We start from the raw sequence: 9806 nt of genomic DNA on the forward strand, positions 1-9806 counted from the left end.
AACCGATATTGAGGCTGGTAGCCGTTGCCGTCGCCGTCGTCGTTCGATTATCACATTTTTGCCAAAGCACATTAGCAACGCTGGCGCTGGAGCCACCCAACTTGGCTTGGCTTGGGTCGGCTTGGCCAGTGGGGCCGTTTCAGATGCCCATTCACTGGGCTAACTATTTTTAGTTGAGGCTTTGACTGAGCCGCCTCGACTGGCCCTAACACTACACCGTGCAGCCTGCACCCTGCACCCTCCACCCTCTCCTCTCCTCGTCTGCTCCGCAGACATGGCGTGGTAATTATTCGCGCTCAGCTGACTGCGCGAGTCCACAAAGCGTAACTTGTAGCTTGTAGATACATTCACGTAAATATCTGTATCTGTATCTGTATCTGTAGCTGTATCTCAAGGCACGCATCTACATATGGAAAGCTTCACTGTGGATTGCTGTGGCCAAGAGTTAATCACCGTTGCCGTTTAGCTTAGTCGAGCTCTTGTTGCTGTTGCTGCTGTTGCTGGTGTTGGGGCTCGCATAGTTTACATTTTATAAGTTAATTGAGTTAACTGTGAAACGCTTTTTTCTGCTTCTGCTTCTGCTTCTTCTTGTTTCTTTCTCTTTGCTGCGCTCATTTGCTAATGCAAATTTGATGAACGCGCGACTCGTAACAATCAGAGCTGCAATATCCATGCGTATCTATTAGTTGAAAAATAACCCCAGCCAATATATCAAATACCAAAAAGGAGGCGTGGCACTTACAGCTACACCTCTATCTCTCTCTCCCTTTCTCTGTCTCCCTCATAAAATATTTACAGATTTTTTATCTTGTTTTGATGAATTTTTTATAGCTGTTATTAAAATTGTTAGTAGAAACATTTGTTGCTGTGGCCAAGCGAGGAATATAAATAGAACAAAAATTGTTGCATGTTGTATTTTAGTCGTTTGTCGCTTTTAATTGCCAAAATATTTCATTTCATTTCGCATATTTGCACAAACATCCAATTTCTTTACACATTTCGCATTTTGCTTTTGTTTTCACGTTTTGGTTTTAAATAATCGTTGGATAATAGAGAAGCTATAGCCATAGAGTTCAGACTGGGCAGCCCGTGTGTGCACAGCAGATCAAATATTTCGGTCTATTTACTACTATTTCTTGATTCGCTGTCCTAATTTATCAATCACTTTTGGTTTATGGCCAAGAGTAAGTGATCACAGCTAAAGGAATAAGCAGTCTGACTGTCTGTGTAGAAAGTGTAATTGTCACTTAATGCTAAATAAATGTGAATTCAAGTATAAATAAAAATATGTCTAACAAAAAAACATTAGAGATACCCCAATTTGATGAAGAGCTAGCCAATCTGTTACAACTGTGACTGGGAAGCTTCAGACGCGATCGAAATTGATATTTTTAGCATGAAATTTATTTAAATTGAATAAAAAAGAAACTTTTCTATCTTAACTTAAACGGCCTACCCTCTCTCTCTCTTTTCATAGTCTTTCTGTCTCTCTCTCTATTTTATTTATTTTTTATTTTTTTATTTTTCTGCCCCTCCCTCCATTATAATTTTTCTGCCTCTTTCTCTCTCTCTCTCGCAGTCTAGTTAATCTAGTTTTGATAATCGCATACCTCTAGATTATATCTTCAATAGATGCCATTTTCTATACAACTTCAACTTGAACTTCACTAAATTCTTAATCAAATTCTTTGATTACCCACAGATAGTGTATCTGCTCATTCGGCACTCGTTCGCGTGATCCACACCCCGTTGTCGTCTATTTGAAGTGACATTAATATAAATATTTAGTTGATTAGCCGAGCTAAGAGTGCTAATAGATGGTAGTATGATTATTTAGTTCTTTGAGTTGGGTTTTGGTCCGATCACCTTCCACCTCCAAAACAACATTCATCACATGACGTGAATGAGTTTATGATTCGAATGGAATTAGATAATCGTTAGACAAATAGAAACCGACTCACGAGACGAGAGGCAGTTACGACCTGCTGACACTCATAAAGCATAATTTGCATTCGCAACGTGAACTAAGGCTAAGGTGTCATGTTTATTATAACAGTTTGTCACAGCTCTGACGTCAAATGGTCTCGAATTGGACTCAATGCTGGCTGGTCTTATGTCCAATTGGATTCCAATCTGTGGGGTTTTGCCCACGCGCCGCATTTGACGCCGTGGGAAAAACTTGTTTTTTGGGTCGATAAGTCGGATGCGGATTTCAGTGGCGAGCCAATGCGTGGGCCTGACTCAGCCAGTTCGACATTCTGTATATATAAATATATATATATTTATAGAGTAAGAGAGAGAGGGAGAGAGAGATATATACTGTGTCGGCCCTGAGTCTGGGTTCCGTTTCACTTTTCAAAAAGTTTTCGACAGATTTGCTAATTTGCTGCTAGCTGCTTTGCTTCAAGAATTTCAGCTATGCAGTTTGGTGTCGTTTCACACGTAGGTACGCAGCGCGCAGATACTTAGATACAATTGTATCTGGCAGTTGCATCTGCATCTATATGTTTGTCTCTCTGTTTGTTTGCTCTTGTGCTTTGTTTATCTCGCGCCTCTTGAGTTTGCGCTTTTGTTTTTGGTCGCTCGCACGAAATTTTCACCGCGCTATCGATGAATGAATGTGGCAAAAGGGCGGGTGGGAGGTGAGGTGTGTACGGCTGTGTATGGCTGTGTGTGTGCGTGAAGGGGGCACTGCATTGCGATAAGCGATGAGTGTGCGGAGTTCCCTTGGCGCATTCTTAACTGTTGTTGTTGCCGTTTGTGATTCACAGCTCGCATTTGCAGTTCGCATTTGCAAATTGCGCTGGTTAGGCATTCTTGCTATTGCTGCTGCCGCCGCTGCCTCAGTCGACGCTGACGTCTGTGTGTCGTAATTTGCCGCTCGCTTTGTGCTTTGTGTGAAATATTCACGTGCAGACAACAACGAAGTCGTCTTGCTTTAGCAGCCTAGCTAAGCATGTACATCTACAAATATACTCAAATGTATCTACACTGAGAGAGAAAATGCAGTGGGCATCCTTAAGGCTTAGGTAAATGCAGATAAGATAAGGAAGAATAATATAATATATACATGATTTGAAACACAGCCAAGATTCTTTCAAGGTTCTATGCAACAATTCTATAGATAAGTATCTATGTTAATCAAATATCTTTCAGCTGTCATAGATCTATTTGATCCTCAATTTTATTTATTAGATTGAACTCGAATTCAGTTCTGTATTGGAATAAGTTATTAAAAGTTCTTGTAAAGCTTTTACTTTTAGTTATTTTGAGCTGTTTCTTATTTGAGCAACTTCTATACTCAATTGAAGCTAAGTTTTCCGCTCAGTGCATTTGCTGAAAACATTTGCTGCAGAAATGAAAACACTTTTCCAGCTTTGCCTTTTTTACCCACATTTATTTCGTGTGCTGCACTTCCGCACCCGCTCACGTGCCCGTTTTTCCATCCCCTTCTCACCTGCCACGTCACCTGCGATAAGCAGTTAAAAGGAAAAAATTCGCCGCGTTCTATGCCGCGGCTGCTTTCGCTTCACTTTTGGCATAAACATTTCCTAAACTTTTATCTAATTCAGCAAACTGCATTTCGTAAGACTCCCAAGACACATTTTCCACATTTTCCGAGCCATTGTTGTTGCCTACAGCTGCTGGTGCTGCTTCTTCAGCTTCGTCTGCTTCTTCTTCTTCTTTTGTTTCGTATTGCAACTTTTCACATCGTTTCTCTTCGGGTTTCTTTATCTATTTTATATTTTCACGCTTCTCTTCTTCTCCATCGTCTTCTTGGCTGGCTTTGATTTGGCTTTGTTTTGGTTTACATCCCAAGGCAGACTCGCAGGCGACGTTTTTCGCTTATGCAAGAGTTTTGGGAATATTTATTAAGTTTCCTAAGCTCAAAGTGCGCTAATTTATTAGCTAAAACAGAGTCTCGCATGGCATGCAGCGGCTGATAAGCAATGCCTAAGGCAGTTTATGTTTTTCTCAAGGTCTTTAACTATGCAAATTAGTTGAGTTCAGGTTAGATACTATTGACTCGCTTCGCTAGCTCTTCAAAATATAGAATATTTATATATATCTATGTATATGTATCAGTTAAAAGGGGGTCAGCTTGAGTCGCTCTCGGTCTTCTAGCTCTAGTTCTTTTGGGCACTTGAAATGAGTTTTTCTCTTCACACCTCAATGTAAGAAAAAATCAGTTTTTGTTTAAAAAAAAAGCAAACTTGACATAATTACAAAAAAAAATAAACAAACATATATATTTACAGAAACAAATATGAAAAAAGAAAATGCAGTGCGTACAATTTTTAAAAAAGTAGCAAACGCTTGAAATTTTATGTTTTTTTTTTGCGCATAAGCAGCTGAGGCAAACAGAGATAATCGCTGCTTCTTCAGGCCTCCAGCCCATCTCCCTCTCTCTCTCTCTCTCTCTCTCTGTCTCTCTCTTAGACTAGTCTCAGCCAGGTCGTGGAAATTCAAGGCAACGCGTCGATCATCGTCGTGTGTCGTCTCGACGGCATTCACTAGTCCCCCGACCCGGCGCTGTTCTCCAGCTGCTCTGCTCTTACTCTGCGCTTGCTCTGATGTCATGGGTGCTTATAAGCATGATATATGGTTTTATAGCTGTTGTTGTTGTTGTTGCTGCTGCCGTCGCACGCAAAATTTGCATGCACTTTAAGCAGACAGTTGGGGAAACAAAGCGGCGTTAAGACCAGGCGCTGGCTACGCCTACGCCCCACACGCCCAGCATGGCAGTTAAACCTTGTAAATGAATGAAACAATAATTTAATGAAAAAAAATAATAATAACAATAGCACTATCAGCAGCAGCAACAGCTACAACAGCAACAACAACGACGTATAACGGCAGCCAGTCAATAAAAAATACTTTAGTATATGAATAAATAAATCAATAAACCAAAATGTAAACAAATTAAACAGTAAAACAAAAACATAAATACTTGTGTTGAAGACATTTTATTTGCCATTTTGAGCAATTGTTGGACAAACATCAATGTCGAAATCAACTACAAACAGTATAAACGAAAGGGAGGCGGCTTTTATGTAATAACAATAATGGAAACATATTTGAATAAAATGTGGGAATTTCAAAGCAATGAAAGCAAAGTAATTTAGATCTGGAAAAGCTTAGATGAGTTGAATCAAGTCGGAAAGGCGACTCAAAAAGACTTTGGGGATTGAGATATGCGACGGGGCTATGGATATAGCAAAGGCAAAGGCAAAGCTCCTATTAAATTGTTGTTGACAATGACAATAACAATGACAATGACAATGATAATGATAATGATAATGTTATTTCAGAGTAATGATAATAATACTGCTAAAAGTAAAGTTAATGCTAATACCAATAATAATGATAATGAAAATTGTAATAATAATGACAATCATATTGATGATGATAAGAGTGCTAATGAATATTTTAATAACAATCAAAATTGTTGCTTTAATAGAACTGAGTATAATAATGATCATTTTAATTACAACATCAATGATTCTGCTATTGATGATGTCAATGCTAATGCTCAGACTCAAGAACAATACTCATGCTAATGAAAAGGGTGATAGAAAGGCCTCAACGAATACTTCCAATGCGAATGCTAATAATAATGATAATAAAAGATGTGAGAGTGAAACAGATGTCAATAATGACAAAGCCAATGCTCATGTCTACCTCTAGCAGTAATAGCAATGCTAAAACTAATGCTGATAATAAGTGATGAATGAATATTGACTGTGCTAATGATATCGTACTCATTGCTCATTTCGTTCCCATTTGCTTCTGCTGACAGAGTTCCTTTGGTAGCCAAGCTGCCACCTTCCATTTGTACGTTTCCAATCGTTTAGCTGTGAATGATTATTGCTTTGTGGCTCGGCCTAGGATCTCGGCTAGCTGTGATTTTATCTGCGAGCTCTTGCAACGTTTTTGGCTACGTGCCGCTGCGTGAGTCTGCCCACGCATCCCATTCAAGAAATTCAAGAAATTGGTATTCAAAGCCTCAGTGCGTGGCGTGGGGGGCGGCAGGGAGCACCTTCGTCGCTGTCGTCGGTCCTTCCCACACGCACAAATTAGATGTGTGTGCGGCCAAAAGCTTTTTGAATTCAAATTTAGGCTGCCAAAAGAGTTGAATGAAACGAAACAAAAGAAAAAGAAATCCAAATCGAACGCGAACGCGAACGCGAACTCCAACTCGCAAATCCAAATCCAAATCTAAAGCAAAGCAAAGCAAATGAAAATGGAAATGGCAAACGCAGCCACAAATTGGCCAAGTAGCACTTGGCCACACAGATAAAAGATACGAGATACACGCTACGAGCATTTAACTGCCGCAGCACTAAAACGAAATTAGATCAGCAGCCCACATTAATAATTAAATAAATAAATACAAATCGAATCCGAATGAACTGCGTGCCTGAGATTTTATCGGCACTCAATCCGCAGGTCGAGGGGGTCGAGTTAGTTTCATTCATAAAAAACAGAAACACACAGACAAGACTCGTGGCACAAAGCGAGTGTCGGCCATGAAATGCAGCAGAGCACAGCAAATGCAAACACGGCGTAAAAAACAGGCTGCGCTGTTTACGTTGCGTATACGCAATGTGTCGCACAGGACGTAAGCTGCCAGAGGATGTTGTGGCATGTTTAGCTACAACTGCGCGCATAGAGAGCAGTGAGCGAAAAGTAGAGTTCATTGCGGTTTATTTGAAACAAAAATAAGTTATTATGTTTTAATGCGAATATTTGATCTATAAAAACGGAAGTTCGTTTGTCCAGAACCCACTTTTCATAGCCTTCATTTCGCTTAACTGCCAGACTCAATGTGATTTTCAGCTATCAAATTTTATAATCTAATTTATCTTAAAGCGAAGCTCGAAACATTATTTAAGAAACTAAAAATGTTCTTTCTTTTCCTTGATTTTTTCAGACAGATGTATAGGGAGATAGGCAGATAGATTGATGAGAGTCAATCTTAATCGAAGTTCGTCTTCACGCTTCAGTATCTATTTTCTAATTATTTATATTAAACACTTTGAATAGGCCTGAAAGTTGAAATATATTAACATATGATGATATATAATTCACTGGCTCAGCTTAGTCCTTACATTCTGACTAGAATTTCGAGCTAAACTTTTTCGCTCAGTGAGCTGTGGATCAATTTACAGCTACAACTGTAATTTTTTGGGTCTGCAGCTGTTCAATGCCGACGCAGATACAAAGGCCTACACTAAGCTGATGGATTTGTGTGTGTTCAAGTATGTGTGAGTGTGTGTGTGTGTGTGTTGACACTCACCAATGATGCTGACAAGTTACTGCTGACTGCTGCCACAGTTTGTACTGCTTAACACTGACAGCAGTTGAGATGGCCGTAGCTAGAGCCGCTTAATGTATCTTGTATCTGAGGGATACGCGCGCTGCCCGGACACATTGAGCACTTGCGGCGCGTCCTTGCGTCGGCTAAAGTTGCGTTGCTTTTGCCTTGTTTCTTTGTTTTTTTTTTTAACCGTTAAGCGTCGCCGATTGCCTTTCGCCGTTTGCCGTTAGCCGCTGTCCGTTGCAAAGTGCCGTTCACTACTGAGCTCGTTTTTTATGCGCTCCGATACTTTTATAGATTCGCAATGCTCGAGGGGCGGGCGACGAGCGGCGAGCGGAGGGGCGCTGTTAGCCAGGAGTGACTGTAGCGCAGGGTAGCGCAGTTTGTTAGTGTTTTCTTTTTTGCCGTTGCCTTGCACCCCTTTTTTAGCCGGCCGGTCAGTCAGCCAGCTAGCCAGCCTGCCAGGCAGTGAGCAACCACCCAAAAGCTCGCCCGACTACCCCTACTAAACCCGCTTTTGAGCAACCGTTGACGAACTTGTTCGATGTGGTTCGAAGCACGTTGCCAGGTTGTCAGGTTGTTTTGGCCAACACAACGGTAAATGCCAAAACAGAGAGAGAGAGAGAGAGAAAGAGAGACAGAGGGAGCAAGTCAGGAGCCGGTTTCGGTGGCAGGTGCACTTTCTGCGTTCAGCTGATGAGCAGCAGCAGCAGCCGCCACATAATTAACGAGCCTCATTACTCAGCGACCTGCAGCTGACGCTGCCTCTAGCCATGCTCAAACGCAGCTCCAAACCACATACAGCGACACCCTCTAAGCCTCATGCATTGGGGTCAGCCGCTTGTCGCTCATTTGACGATTAATAACAATAATCAGCAGCAGCAACAACAACATTTATCGCGATTATCAACAGATTTTCTAAATGGAAAATTCTTGACGCTTTCCCAGGCTCGCGTTTCGGGCAGCTGCCAGCCGAGCAAAATTAGCCAACACAAGCGCCATCATCGAAATTCAATTGAATTCAATTCAATTTGACTCTCTTGCCGTGCGGCTTGACAGTCATCCCTCATCGAGCTAATAAGCAAACTGAAACTCAGGCAGCTTCAGCCTCAACCCCCGCCCCTGGCTATAGCTGGCACTTAATGCTGCACTCAAATCTCAAATCAAATCTATTGTAAAACAGCAAACAATGTCAGTGAAAGAGATGGAGAGAGAGGGATGGAGGGAGATAGAGGAAAGTTGCATTGGTCCCAGCCGCCTCCAGAGGCCCTCATCAGCTGTCAGCATCAACGTTGATGTTGCTTTCGATTGTTGTTGCTGTCGCTTGTGGCCTTCGGCAGCAGGCGAAGTATATCAGATTATGCGCGATTTGTGTTAACAAGACGCGTCGAGTTAATCAGCCCGATAACCCACATAAAGTATCTGCAAGCTACAAACCAGCCAAAGCAGTTCATAGATACTTTTCGCTGTTATTGTCCGCAAAGGTCAAAGGACAAGGCAAGTCTTAACTGATGCTTACAAGTTGAAAGAGTTTCGCAGTTGGAAATTAATAAAAAAATATTATATTTATATATTTCTTAAATATTAAATATCTGTCTAAGTCTCTCTGAAAGAGAATCACAAATCTCTCTCAAAAATCAATTCTTTAGCAAATTGGCATGAAGTCATCTCAAGTGAAGGCGAATTATGTGCACAGTTTTATGAAGCACTATCACAAATAGTTGCTTACAAAAGTATTTTACAGCAAAGACAATTAACAAAGTTGTTTTTTACTCTTACTTTTAAAGTCAACAACAAAAGTCGAATGAAAAAAGCGAGAGAAAAAACGATAATAAAAAAGCGAAAAGCGAAAAGCCAAAAGCGTTTTATGCCCCATGGGCGAGGGGACGGAGGGGGCGTGGCTGAAGATTAGACGATTTTGACGCACAAAATATCCGCAACATAAAAGAATCCAATAAAAAGCGATTACGTGCGGACAGCGCAGACTGTGGGTGGCACGAGGCGGGGGAGGGGCCAGGTGTGGCCGAGGCAGACGTCTGCGGCTTGCAAATCAAAACAGATGTGCGACACGGCAAACAGACAACAACAACAACAGCAACAACAACAACAACAACAACAGATACAAGGTACAAAGATACAAAGATACAAGATGCAAAGATAGAGGCGAAGCCGAAATGAGATACGAGCTGTGAGCTGTTTGTTGTTGTTGCTGCTGCTGCTGCTCGTGCCACACGGCCAACAGCCGATGGGCTGAGCAAAAGTAACTGTGCCACAATTTGCCGCATATCCTGCAGGAAAGGCAGCCAAACGGGAATTGTGCAAGGATTTGCAGCAACCGAAAAAACAAGAAGAAGAAGCAGCAGAAGAACTGAAACTGGTTGGCCGCATCGCTCACCTGCCGCATGTTCAACTAAACTGCGACCCTGCCACATGCCGCATGACTCAAATTACGCTTCCTTTTTTTGTTGTTTTTCTTTCTTTTTTT

This window comes from Drosophila hydei, unplaced genomic scaffold, assembly GCF_003285905.1.
Source record: "Drosophila hydei strain 15085-1641.00,03,60 unplaced genomic scaffold, DhydRS2 tig00008140-arrow-arrow-pilon, whole genome shotgun sequence".
NCBI classification, from domain to species: domain Eukaryota; kingdom Metazoa; phylum Arthropoda; class Insecta; order Diptera; family Drosophilidae; genus Drosophila; species Drosophila hydei.